Source organism: Paramisgurnus dabryanus, chromosome 2 (assembly GCF_030506205.2).
Source record: "Paramisgurnus dabryanus chromosome 2, PD_genome_1.1, whole genome shotgun sequence".
In the NCBI taxonomy this organism is placed as follows: domain Eukaryota; kingdom Metazoa; phylum Chordata; class Actinopteri; order Cypriniformes; family Cobitidae; genus Paramisgurnus; species Paramisgurnus dabryanus.
The window spans coordinates 4,050,596-4,065,099 of NC_133338.1; the positions used below are offsets into that span (position 1 = coordinate 4,050,596).

General features: G+C 38.3%; 1 long non-coding RNA gene across 1 annotated transcript; it reads left to right on the forward strand.

The window, feature by feature from the left end:
* Nucleotides 1-11,373: 11,373 nt before the first annotated feature.
* On the forward strand, nucleotides 11,374-14,213 carry LOC135783699 (uncharacterized). The gene is made up of 4 exons (XR_010545741.2): nucleotides 11,374-11,494; nucleotides 11,716-11,819; nucleotides 13,855-13,926; nucleotides 14,012-14,213. It is a non-coding gene; the product is annotated as an uncharacterized lncRNA (long non-coding RNA).
* The last annotated feature ends 291 nt before the right edge of the window (nucleotides 14,214-14,504 follow it).

Here is a 14,504-nt window from a genome sequence, read left to right on the forward strand (position 1 = left end):
CACTTTTTTACTTTGATCCAAAGACAAATTTTTTTGTGTACAACACTTTAAAACATAAAGGTGCTTAAAGGTTCTTCACAGCGATGCCATAGAAGAACCTTTTTGGTTCCTTAAAGAAACATTTAGTAAAATGTTCTTCAAAGAAACATTTCTTTTATAATTTTTTTATAACAGAAAGGTGCTTCAGATGTTCAAGGTGCTTTAAAGAACCATAAAGTTGCAACATCTTTTAAACTGGCAGTTATAATCAAGGACTTTGCTGGTGTAACATGGCTGCAGCAGGCGTAGTGATATTAAATGGAAAGTAACCAAGGGGACTATTTTCAGGCAGTGCGTAACATCACTACGCCTGCCTGCTGCAGCCATGTTATTCAGCAAAGTCACTGATTATTATGCCAGTTTGAGAGTATAGTTCCTAGCCATATCTGCCTAGAAAATCACAGCTTTTAATTTTCTGTCAGTCTTAGTACACGATGTAACTACAGAAGAGTCAAGTTTTAAATTAGAAAAATATCGAAACTCTTTGGTTATTTTTTTACGCGATGCTAATGGTCTAATCAGATTCAATGGATTGTGCTAAGCTATGCTAAAAGTGCTAACGCCAGACCTGGAGATCAGCTGAATGGATTCCAAAACTGTAAAATTCAGGGGAAAAAAAGTGCCATGTCCCTTTAAGCACTCTAAAGAGAGCACTCTTTATAATTTTAGAGAGAGAGATGTGTTTTTTGTAAGGTTTGTTTGTAAAACTACTTAAATGTCCTAATATAACTACTGTAAGGCCTAGTCCTGGATAAATCTAAGCCCTGTCCAGAAAACCACCCCTTAAATGCCACATTCAACCAAGTTGTTTTGTAACCTTAGGGGGAGTAGCACTGATCTTTGTAGATTTAAGAGTTCAATGGGAAAAAAATCTCTTTTATACACTCACCGGCCACTTTATTAGGTACACCTTACTAGTACTAGGTTGGACCCCCTTTTGCCTTCTGAACTGCCTTAATCCTTCGTGGCACAGATTCAACAAGGTACTGGAAAAATTCCTCAGAGACTTTGGTCCATATTGACATGATAACATCACGCAGTTGCTGCAGATTTGTCGGCTGCACATCCAGGGCACGAAGCTCCCGTTCCACCACATCCCAAAGATGCTCCATTGGGTTGAGTTCTGGTGACTGTGGACTTATTGTCATGTTCAAGAAACCAGTCTGAGATGATTTGCGCTTTATGACATGGCGCGTTATCCTGCTGGAAGTAGCCATCAGAGGATGGGTACACTGTGGTCATAAAGGGATGGACATGGTCAGCAACAATACACAATGCTCAATTGGTACTAATGGGCCCAAAGTGTACCAAGAAAACATCCCCCACACCATTACACCACCACCACCATCCTGAACCGTTGACAAAAGGCAGGGTGGATCCATGCTTTCATGATGTTGATGCCAAATTCTGACTCTACCATCTGAATGTCGCAGCAGAAATCAAGACTCATCAGACCAGGCAACGTTTTCCAATCTTCTATTGTCCAATTTTGGTGAGCCTGTGTGAATTGTAGCCTTAGTTTTCTGTTCTTAGCTGTCAGGAGTGGCACCCGGTGTGGTCTTCTGCTGCTGTAGCCCATCCGCCTCAAGATTCGATGTGTTGTGTGTTCAGAGATGCTCTTCTTTATATCTCGGCTGTAACGAGTGGTTATTTGAGTTACTGTTGCCTTTCTATCAGCTCGAACCAGCCTGGCCATTCTTCTCTGACCTCTAGCATCAACAAGGCATGTGCGCCCACAGAACTGCCGCTCACTGAATATTTTCTCTTTTTCAGACCATTCTCTGTAAACCCTTGAGATGGTTGTGTATGAAAATCCCAGAAGATCAGCAGTTTCTGAAATACTCAGACCAGCCCGTCTGGCACCAACAACCATGCCACTTTCAAAGTCACTTAAATCACCTTTCTTTCCCATTCTGAAGCTCGGTTTGAAGTGCAGCAGATCGTCTTGACCTAAATGCATTGAGTTGCTTCCATGTGATTGGCTGATTAGAAATTTGCATTAACGCACAGGTGGACAGGTGGACCTAATAAAGTGGCCGGTGAGTGTATATGACAGCATACATTTTTTTATAGTGTTCAGCCTTAAAATTAATGGTGCTTCATGATGCCATAGAATAATCTTTTCTGTCTTAAAGTCAAAATGAAATTTAAATGAAAAACTAATTTGTTTTGGAATATTGTGGTATTTTTTACAATCTGTGAGCTTCATTGTTTTTTTATTCATGTGCTCTAATATGGAATTATATTTGTGTCAAATTAAATGAATGCAACTTTTGCAAAAACAAACAAAAATATACAATGATAAAAGAAAAAAACACTCTGAAAATAAAAACAATCAACTAACTAGCAAAAAAATTAACATCATCTTTAAATATACTGCATTCTTAGTTTATGGTTTTCTAAGTTTCACTTTCACTAAACATAGTTTTGAATGTGCTGCAAGTGTTTTCGTTTTCACTTTCCAAGTTTTCGTTTGCACTTCGCAAATTTACGTTCGTAAATTTTGACACAAACCTCTCGTGAGGGGCTGGCTTAACAACGGTTCGCTCTTATTGGCTTGTGAGATTTTGATTGACAGCTCATTGAACCGGAACCCCGGAACAGAAGGTGGCGGTAGTGCACCAATAAGCTGGATGCCAAAGGCTGTTAACTCTTTCACCGCCAGGATTGTAAAAAAAAGTTGCCAGCCAGCGCCAGCGTTTTTCATGATTTTCACCAAAGTTTAATGCCTTCCAGAAAATGTTCTTCTTTAAATAAATACAATATACCAAATGAAAGAACAGACCCTCTGCTTTCAAAAAAAAAAAAAACGTTTCATCCTACCTTTAGTGGTTCTTTTGTAATCAGCTTTTGAATATGGGTAGGTTTCTGCAAAAACACCACATTTTGAGCAAAAAGCAGAGATAATTCCATTTTTGTGACGGACTTTTCATAGAGATCCAATTCAGAGCGATCTTTAAAACAGACACGGACATGCAGCCGCTTGCCATAGGGCAATACTTCCGGGTTTAAAAAGTTGCAGAAGGCCGCCACCTGGTGGATAATAGCGGTATTGCGGAAAGACGGAAAATCTCGTCATTGGCGGGGAAGCGTTTTCTCTTAATTGACGAGATATCTCGTCAATGGCGGGGAAAGAGTTAAAAATAACAAGAAGACGACCATCGGACGCTGTGTTACAGCGGAGATGCAAGTAGTCTAAACAAACAGTAATAAGAGTATATTAAAGAACATTAATGATAAAACACGGATATTTTTCTCATCAGCAGAAGAATAACAATAGTTCAAGATGAGTAATCGAGGCAGCCTGAGGTAAGTTTGTAATAACTATCAAAATAAATAGAATGATTCCACTGCAAGTTTTATTCATGTGCTGATGTGGAGGTTTTTGCTGTTAGCTTTGCACAGGGTGGTCAGCTTCAAAATTGCAGGGTTCTATTGTTAACCTTGTCTGTAAACTTGCGGTTTTCTAAAGCAACAATTATTTACAAACAAGTTATACATTTTAAAGTATTTGTGTTGAATGATTATTGTGCTATATGTAGTGATGTCATTAAATGGTTGTTGTTTATTTTACTGCCCTAGACAGGGAAACTCAGGATGAGGCAGCACTTTCTGTCCCACGGGTGATGCAGTGGTTGACAGGCACCTGCTTCTGTCAGAGAAAAACGCCTTCAAAATAACTGAGTTTGATCACACATGCATGCAGAGAAGGCCAAGCAAATGAATTTAAAGAATGAATGGAAACAGCAGTGCAACATGATGCTTACTTTTACAGAGTGTCGGTTGAAATGAACTCAAATGTCTAGACAAAATGTTTCTCCCAATAGTAATGTCTTTTTTTTATCATGTATAGATGCTGTTTAACAGTTGTTAATGATTTTACATGCATCTGAATGGTTTACAGAGTCTTAAAGGGATAGTTCACACAAAAATGAAAATTCTGTTATCATTTACTCAGCCTCATTGTTAGGTAGGATCTAGACTTATAGGCTTTGGCTTGAAATTTATACAGTAAACACTCCTGTGTGTCGGTCAGAACACTTTAATGATGAGGAGACGGGAGCTTCTTTTTCAAAGTGTATTGAATCATAGTCTAGAAAATAATAAAGACATAATACAGTTAAATAAGAGTAGATTAACAATGGTAACTATGCTTATATAGGCTGTATATAAATAACAAACCTATTTGGTAACAAATCAAACTAACAATCAAGAAATTGTAATCTCAAATACACATTTACATCATGTTAGGCTGATCACAAATGACTTAGTATGAATGTGTGAGGTATAAAGCAAAGAAATATCATTAAACAAATTATAGTGTTTGAATAACTAAACCAAATCATCCTGCAGTATAATCAGTTTAAATGTCAAAAGCATAGCACAATATTAAGAATAATATTGCAAGATTGACAACATACAGTCTTGTTCAAAATAATAGCAGTACAATGTGACTAACCAGAATAATCAAGGTTTTTAGTATATTTTTATTGCTACGTGGCAAACAAGTTACCAGTAGGTTCAGTAGATTCTCAGAAAACAAACAAGACCCAGCATTCATGATATGCACGCTCTTAAGGCTGTGCAATTGGGCAATTAGTTGAAAGGGGTGTGTTCAAAAAAATAGCAGTGTCTACCTTTGACTGTACAAACTCAAAAATATTTTGTACAAACATTTTTTTTTCTGGGATTTAGCAATCCTGTGAATCACTAAACTAATATTTAGTTGTATGACCACAGTTTTTTAAAACTGCTTGACATCTGTGTGGCATGGAGTCAACCAACTTGTGGCACCATCTTCTTTAACAATTCATTCACATTTCTTGGTTTTGCTTCAGAAACAGCATTTTTGATATCACCCCACAAGTTCTCAATTGGATTAAGGTCTGGAGATTGGGCTGGCCACTTCATAACATTAATTTTGTTGGTTTGGAACCAAGACTTTGCCCGTTTACTAGTGTGTTTTGGGTCATTGTCTTGTTGAAACAACCATTTCAAGGGCATGTCCTCTTCAGCATAGGGCAACATGACCTCTTCAAGTATTTTAACATATGCAAACTGATCCATGATCCCTGGTATGCGATAAATAGGCCCAACACCATAGTAGGAGAAACATGCCCATATCATGCTCCATGCTTCATTGTCTTCACTGTGTACTGTGGCTTGAATTCAGAGTTTGGGGGTCGTCTCACAAACTGCCTGTGGCCCTTGGACCCAAAAAGAACAATTTTACTCTCATCAGTCCACAAAATGTTCCTCCATTTCTCTTTAGGCCAGTTGATGTGTTCTTTGGCAAATTGTAACCTCTTCTGCACATGCCTTTTTTTTAACAGAGGGACTTTGCGGGGATTCTTGAAAATAGATTAGCTTCACACAGACGTCTTCTAACTGTCACAGTACTTACAGGTAACTCCAGACTGTCTTTGATCATCCTGGAGGTGATCATTGGCTGAGCCTTTGCCATTCTGGTTATTCTTCTATCCATTTTGATGGTTGTCTTCCGTTTTCTTCCACGTGTCTCTGGTTTTGCTCTCCATTTTAAGGCATTGGAGATCATTTTGGCTGAACAGCCTATCATTTTTTGCACCTCTTTATAGGTTTTCCCCTCTCCAATCAACTTTTTAATCAAAGTACGCTCTTCTTCTGAACAATGTCTTGAACGACCCATTTTCCTCAGCTTTCAAATGCATGTTCAACAAGTGTTGGCTTCATCCTTAAATAGGGGCCACCTGATTCACACCTGTTTCTTCACAAAATTGATTTCTCAGTAATTGAATGCCACACTGCTATTTTTTTGAACACACCCCTTTCAACTAATTCAACTAATTGCCCTATTGCACAGCCTTAAGAGCGTGCATATCATGAATGCTGGGTCTCATTTGTTTTCTGAGAATCTACTGAACCTACTGGTAACTTGTTTGTCTCATTTGTTTTCTGAGAATCTACTGAACCTACTGGTAACTTGTTTGCCACGTAGCAATAAAAAATATACTAAAAACCTTGATTATTCTGGTTAGTCACATTGTACTGCTATTATTTTGAACAAGACTGTAAATCATTCGGTTATTAGACAAACAATTACATCTCTACAGTAACTGCAGGAATTAGCAATGCCCGTGCGTGCACACAAAATTAAATAATATACCTCAAACACGATCAATCTCTTAAAGTAATATTAAAAAACTTACTTATTAGTCATGTACTAACACTTGAACACCAAATCACCAACGATAAACCAGAAGGACAGGCAGGAGAAACTTAAAGTTAAACCGCTGACGTTCTCTCAGTATTCAACTATATCACAGCAGGTAGTGAACAAGAACGCTACCGCCTCCTCCTGGAAAGTTCACGAATTTCACTTATCAAAATCAAAGTCCCACAGTAAAAGTCTCTTTCCTTTACAGCCTTTTATACAGCCGCCCCCAAAGGTGCTAAGCAACTTTGTTCCTACTAAAAGGCTACCCAACTGGACTGAAGTTGGTTTGTCAGTTTCCATTATTTGGGAGAGCTGGTAAAATTACTAGTCTTGCTACTGGTCGAGTGTAGACCTGCCCCTTTATGTCTACATCCGCAAATCTAACATGTCCATCAGCACTGCGGTGGATCTTGATGACATGTCCAACAGGCCAAAGGGCCCGAGGAAGTTGGGGATCAACTACCATGACAACCATTTTTTCTGTCAAGTCAGGTGAGGAGGAGTGCCACTTTTGCCTTGTTTGCAAAGTAGGAAGATAGTTACGTATAAACCGGGACCAGAAGTTATCGGCTAAGACTTGTGAATGTTTCCAGCGTCGGTGGCTTAACAAGTCAGATTTTGGGTAGATCACTTGTGGCAAAGAGCCATCTGGCCGCCCCATAAGCAAACTGTTTGGTGTTACTGGATCACTATCTGCAATATCCAATGACACATACCCTAAAGGTTTAGTGTTCAGAATTGCCTCCACCTCTAGAAGGACGGTCATGAGGACTTCTTCTGGAAGGGATTGAGTTCCTAGGGTAGTGTAGAGTGCTGACTTTACTGAGCGCACCTCCCTCTCCCATACCCCTCCGAAATGTGGAGCTGCTGGGGGGTTAAAATTAAACTGAATTTTTTGACTAGCAAGCCGAGTTTGCAACTCAGGGGCCATTACTGCAAAGGCTTCTCTCAGTTCTCTCTCTCCCCCTCGAAAATTAGTTCCTTGGTCAGACCACAGTTCTGCTGGTGTTCCACGTCTTGCAATAAACCGCCTAAGGGCCATTAAAAAGGAATCTGAACTCATGGTGCTGAGGAGGTCCAGGTGCACTGCCCTTGTTGTTAAGCATTTAAAGATTATTCCCCAGCGTTTCTCTGTGCGTCTCCCAATTTTAATCACCATTGGTCCAAAGCAATCTACTCCACATGAGTAAAAGGCAGGTTTATGTAGACAGAGACGGGCAGGAGGTAAGTCCGCCATTTTAGGAATGACTGGTTGTGCCCTCCAGCCCTGACATTCGGGACACCGATGCTGATATCGGCGAATGGCTTCACGGCCACGGAGAATCCAATAACAACGTCGCATTTCTGCGAACACCCTCTTTGGTCCTGAATGACGCAGCTTACAATCATAATGCTTAATCAGTAGTTGGGTAACTGGATGGTAAGCATCCAAGACAATGGGGTGTATGGTCGATTCTTCGATCATTTGTGCTCTTCTCAGACGACCTCCAACTCTGATCAAACCACTAGATTTGTCTATTTCAGGGGCCAAGGTAAGGAGACGACTATCTAAGGACACTGATTTCCCATTTACTAGGCGTTGAAAGTCCTTAGGAAACGATTCCTGTTGAGCTTGTTTTAGGACTAGGATTTCTGCTTGCCGATAGTCGGTCGCGTCAGGTAAGGCACCTGGAGTAGGGTTAATTTGGATTTCCTTAGCAGTGGCATCCAGGAGTTCCTGCCAGGTATTATAGTTCCAATCAATTGGCCTGCTGAATAAAGGGGGAGCGGCAGTGGAGCCACAGAAGGCAGATTTACGTAATTCAGTGTTATCATCTGATAGGTTGGAGTTTGGCATCACTGGCCAGGTGGTTGGTTCTTGCAATAAGAAGGGAGGCCCATGAGACCATCGGTTCAACTCAGTAAGAGCACTCAGAGGTTTGCCTCTAGTGAGGTCATCGGCAGGGTTGTTGGTTGAATTCACATAGCGCCAGGAACACTTTTCTGTTAGCTCCTGAATTTCGGCTACTCTGTTACCAACAAAGACCTTGTAATGGCAGGATTCTGAGTGGAGCCAGGTAAGAACACAGTATTTTGTATTGGTAGAGTTAGTTCCCTTTCGAGCAATCTGGCCAACTGAGCTGCCACAAGAGCTCCACACAGCTCTAAGCGAGGAATGGAATGTGAACGCTTGGGGGCCAAGCGGGAACGTGCAATGATAAAGGACAGGAACGTTTGGCCTTTCTTGTCAGTGGTCCTTAAGTAGGCCACAGCTCCATATGCCTGCTCTGATGCATCTGAGAATATGTGTACCTCATGTGTGGTACCATCCCGGTCGACCTCAAGAGGGACATATGTTCTAGGAATGGTCATGTTTGGTAAGTACTGCAACTCATTTTCCCAGACACCCCACGCCTGTAGAATCTCAGGAGGTAAGTTTGGGTCATCCCAACCACGTTGCTTATTCCATAGCTGCCTGATAATAACCTTCGCTCGAGTGGTGTAAGGCAAAAGTAAACCGAGCGGGTCATATTGGGTGGCCAGGACCTTGTAGACATTTCTTAGGGTGGGGGTCTTATACACCACAGGTCTGTGCTTGTAAGTCAGAGTATCCGTCTGCCAGTTCCAACTTAAGCCCAGGGTTGACTCGGGCAGGTCAGATTTATCTTGAGTTAACCACAGTTCCAAGCTCTCTGCTCGTGCCTCCGTAGGTAAATGACCTCGGGAACATTGCTAGCCCACTGCCTGATTTCGAATCCAGCTTGAGAAAGTATTGCTCTTAAGTTGTCGACTAACTGTCTTGCGGCCTCAGGTGTGCACAAGCTCTGGAGGCAGTTATCAACATAAAAGCATCTTTCTATTGAAAATCTGATGTTCTCATCCGTCATACTGTGGTCTGTAACATGCCGTTGCAGGGCATAAGTGGCACAGCATGGGCTGCATGTGGTACCAAAAGGTAATACTTGCCATTGGAAGACCTTTGGGGGCTTATCCACGCTCAGATCACGCCAGAGAAACTGCAATAAGGGACGGTCTTCAGGAAGCAGGTAGACCTGATGGAACATGGCCTTTATATCACCACTTACAGCAACTGGATGCTCCCTAAATCTGATGAGTACGCCTAGTAATGATGCTCCCAGAGTAGGGCCTGGTAACAGAAACTGGTTCAGACTCTGTCCATGGTATTCGTGAGAACAGTTGAAAACAACCCGAGATTTCCCATTATGACTAACAAGATGGTGGGGTATATACCAACACTCATTAGATTCTGCTGCATCTGTCAAGCTTCATAACGAAGCCAGTTTGAGAGGTCATGTAAAGTAGGGGTAGTTCCAGGTTGCCGGAACATATGGCGTCGGAACTCTGCTCGTTGGTCTGATGGTAGCTTGCTTAACAGACGAGCAACGTGTGACCCACACTGCAGTTCAATATCACCTTCAGGGCCTAAAGTTTTCAGCAAACCCACCAGAGACTGTACCTGAAGTGAGAACTTTTGGAAGGCAATTATCCCAGGTGAAAAAAAAGTAGTATTTAATGTATTAAAAATATACTTAAAATTTAAGTAATATGTTTTTAGTATATTTGTATTCCCAACGTGCTTATTTAAAGTGTATTAAAAATATGTTAAATAGCTTTTAAATGTATTTCAAAAAAGTGTACTACAAGTACGTTGGTAATAAATATATGCTTAATTACACTTTTTAAAAGTATGCTAAACTCAAGCATACTTTTAATTTATTTCTAAAAAGTGCACTAGAGTTAAGCTGGTAATAAATATATGTTTAATTACACTTTTTAAAAGTATGCTAAACTCAAGCATACTTGTAATGTATTTCTAAAAAGTGCACTAGATGTAAGCTGGTAATAATTATATCTTTAATTACACTTTTTATAAGTATGCTAAACTCAAGCATACTTTTAATGTATTTCTAAAAAGTGCACTAGAGGTACGCTGGTAATAATTATATCTTTACTTACACTTTTAAAAAGTATGCTAAACTCATGCATACTTTTAATGTATTTCTAAAAAGTGCACTAGAGGTACACTGGTAATAAATATATCTTTAATTACACTTTTTATAAGTATGCTAAACTCAAGCATACTTTTAATGTATTTCTAAAAAGTATACTAGAGGTACGCTGGTAATAATTATATCTTTAATTACACTTTAAAAAAGTATGCTAAACTCATGCATACTTTTAATGTATTTCTAAAAAGTGCACTAGAGATACACTGGTAATAAATATATCTTTAATTACACTTTTTATAAGTATGCTAAACCCAAGCATACTTTTAATGTATTTCTAAAAAGTGCACTAGAGGTACACTGGTAATAAATATATTTTTAATTACACTTTTTATAAGTATGCTAAACTCAAGCATACTTTTAATGTATTTCTAAAAAGTGCACTAGAGGTACACTGGTAATAAATATATTTTTAATTACACTTTTTACAAGTATGCTAAACTCAAGCATACTTTTAATGTATTTCTAAAAAGTACACTAGAGGTACGCTGGTAATAATTATATCTTTAATTACACTTTAAAAAATTATGCTAAACTCAAGCATACTTTTAATGTATTTCTAAAAAGTGCACTAGAGGTACACTGGTAATAAATATATTTTTAATTACACTTTTTATAAGTATGCTAAACTCAAGCATACATTTAACGTATTTCTAAAAAGAGCACTAGAGGTACGCTGGGAAAAAATATATGTTTAATTACGCATTTAAAAAAAAAGTATGTTAAACACAAGCATACTTTTACAGAAGTTTTAGTGTATTTAGAAAAAAACATATATATTTTTAAAAAATGTACATTAATTTTAATAGGCTAACATTGCAATTTCAACATCATATCATTGAACTTGCATTATATATTGATTTTACAAAGTTAATCCACATAAATTTGTTAGTGTTTATATTCAAACAACACACTGACTAAACCTCATTGGTTCTTGGGATTCAGTACGTCACATTGGCTTCCTGATTCAGTTGTTCGATACACAACGTGCGTGATCGTTGGTAAATGTGGATTAAAAGTTGAAACTAAAACTGTTAAATTATATATAGTGCTCATCAGAGGACTTGGCTGAAACAACGCGATTCACATGGATTACTTCGGCGATGTTTTCTATTGCTGTTGTGATTAACTTTTTGAAATGTGAGCAGTTTTTAAGTATCAAGTGGATCTGACATCGAGGGGAAATATACGTTTCTTGGATTTCATTAAAGTACATCGGTTTTTGTTTGAAGATGAATGAGAGAACATGAGGGTAAGTTAAGTGATGACAGATTTTTGCTTTTTATTTTTAGTGAACTATTAAATAAGTAGAACATTTAGTATTACAGTATGTCTTAATTTTAACCCAGCTTCTTAAAGCGTGTATGTTGTGTGGCTTTTGGAACATAACGTTACATTTTTTTTGTGAGTAAAGTTAGGCATTTAATTTCTCTTGTTGTATTTCAGAAATCATAACAGCCTGTCTTTTTTTAGCACAGCGGCATTCAAATTGACCAATCAGAGCCGAGAATATCTAATAAGTCGAAGTAGAGATGAACAGATGAAGATACAGCCCGTAAAAATACTTATTCTTGGTGGTAAGTTTTTAGTTCTACAGTATTTGTATAACATTTAGATAACTTTTACGTTTTTCTAATGCTAATGTTTAAAGAGTAACTAAACCCTAAACCAACCTTTTTAGTTAATGATCTGTAATAATGATGCTTTATTAGTGTAAGTTTTTTGACATTTGGATATAAAGTGTTTCAATACTACAATATATGTTGTAAAAACGTCTGAGTGCTGCCCTCTTCAGGTTGAACGGTGGCTACTGGCAGGGCTCGAAATTGCGAATATTTTGGTCGCATATGCGACCGAAATTTAATCTGTGCGACCTTAAAATATATTTGGGAGCATTTCTGCGACTGCCCATTTTGTTGTGGTGCGACTTGATTTAGATTGTGATGCTGCGTGCTGCTGTCCCAGGTTCAGTGTTCTCTCCAACGTTACATAACCAATCAAATTTCACCATTAAGTTCTTACGTTTAATGAATACCGCAGATTGGCTAATATGAGCGTCAGTCATTCCTTGTTGCCGTGCTACGTTGGTACGTGAAGCGCGAAAATAAGACGCACCGCGAGCATGACGAGAACAAGCCGACTACAGCCAATGTTACTACTGTAATTAATGACGACGATCCGGATTCAAATGCGACTCCACCACCGGAAAATAAGACTTGACGTTAAACCTTTCAGAGAGAGTGGCTTAAAGATTTCGAGTGTCTCCGCTATGAAAATGGCTCGATGTAACTTACTTTGCTTACTGTAAATCCTGTAAAACGGCGTTGGTGGCGGAATCAAAACATTTTAAGCGCCAGACCTTGCTTAAACATGGCGAAAGTGCCAAAAACACTAGTAGTGTCATGAAAAAAGTGTTCATTATTGATGGAGACACCGACCTGTCTGTCAAAGAGTGTTTGATAGTGTATGTGCGCATGCGCTGGTGAATGGACATCCGACAAACATCCTTGTGGTCCATGTTGATGTGGAACACGACAATGTTGATGGTATGTTTTTATAAAAAAATATATTTTTTAAAACATATTTAGTAGTAATAGCATCCTGGTAATGCAGTTATCAATACCAATATTAGCCTTCTATATTAAGCCTTCTATATTAAGGTCACTTTTGTAAATGTCCCAATTAATCAGTGTTTTACGTGTTTGCTAGATTTTCTATTGTAATCTTAATCATTTTACCTGTAATCTGTAATTGGTATTTATTATTGCTATACTATTTCAAAAGCAGTTGGGTATTAATTTAGGAATCTATGCAGTAAAAAAAATAAAATAAAAGACCAAATTTTAAATGCTGGCCATAGGATATGTAAAGCCTGGTGGTTGCATTTTATTTTAATAAAATAAATCTATTAACATATACATTGTAGTTGTGGTGCGTTTTAATTTTTGGATGGATGCGCCTAAATTTTTGCTGGTCCTCCTAACTCTTTAAAGTTGTGAGCACCAGTGCTACCAAAAAAAAGTTAATTTTGAGCCCTGTACTGCAGTTGATTTTTCCTATTGGACACTTTTAGACAACATTACAAAGACAATAATATATTACTTACGTGATTAGCCTGCTGGACGAATTGTAAAAAAACAGCACAATGTAAGCACTGCTAGTACAGGCTAGCTGAATATATCTTAATGATTACAGAGATAAGACAACACATAAAACTTGCAACCTTTCTCAGTTTGCACATCTGGACAATTCTTCACACATCATAGGTTGTAAATTTGGGTAAATCCAGCAAACAAGTAATTTTAGCGATTCTGCTGTCACTCTGCTTTAAATCTCCCGCATCAGAAACTTAAGAGCAGCCTTGAGTCAATTGTGGAAGTTAAGCGTGCATAGAGTCCATTGGCATGACTTCTGATTTCCTTAAATCTCCTTAAACAGAGGTGAACTTTTCTTGTAAGCAAGACCACAATAGACATGTCAATGGAAAATGCCCTTGGTTAAAATAAAACACAATTATCAAAGTAAAGAATATCCTGTAATACACACAGGTTGCATTATATCAGTGTCAGTGAGTTAAGCCTCCTATAACCCTTTGTTCAATGTAACTTGTAGAGTGCCATGTAGCGACGGATCAAACGGACACTCATGTCAAGCTTGATGAGGACACAGTCAAAGCTTTAAAAGGTAAACTGAGAAGTTAACAAAATTCTAATGCATATGTTCATTAATTATTGGTTAATTTTGTATATATTCTGTTTCCTTTTCACAGACCTTGTGATTAAGTCTTCAGTGTCTGAATGGCAAGAAGAAGTGAACCTCCACTTAAACGTGACATTTAAACTGCTCTGTGTTTTGGTTCAGCCATTTGTAGGTTTATCTCGAGTAAGTTCAAATGCACTTCTGCATTTGTCCAGTAACTTTTTGTTTAGAGAATTACATCATTATGATTATATAATTATTCAATGGTTGCATATTCATAGCAGGGGCGTAGGCAGAAATTGTATTTTGGGTGGGCCGGAGCAAAAGTGAGTGGGCCTATAGTTTATCAGAATAAAATTACTTAAATAATAAATAAACCTTAGAGTGGAAAAAAACAATAGACAAACTGCAAAAACAGTGACATCTTTACTTTTCAATTTTTGGCGAAGTCAATAATAAAACACTGTCTAAACATGTTAAACCAACAGAGCTCAATAAAGGCTGGACAAACCAGGCTTATTCAGGCTAGTCAGCAGTGCAAAAACAGTTCACCTGAAATAAAG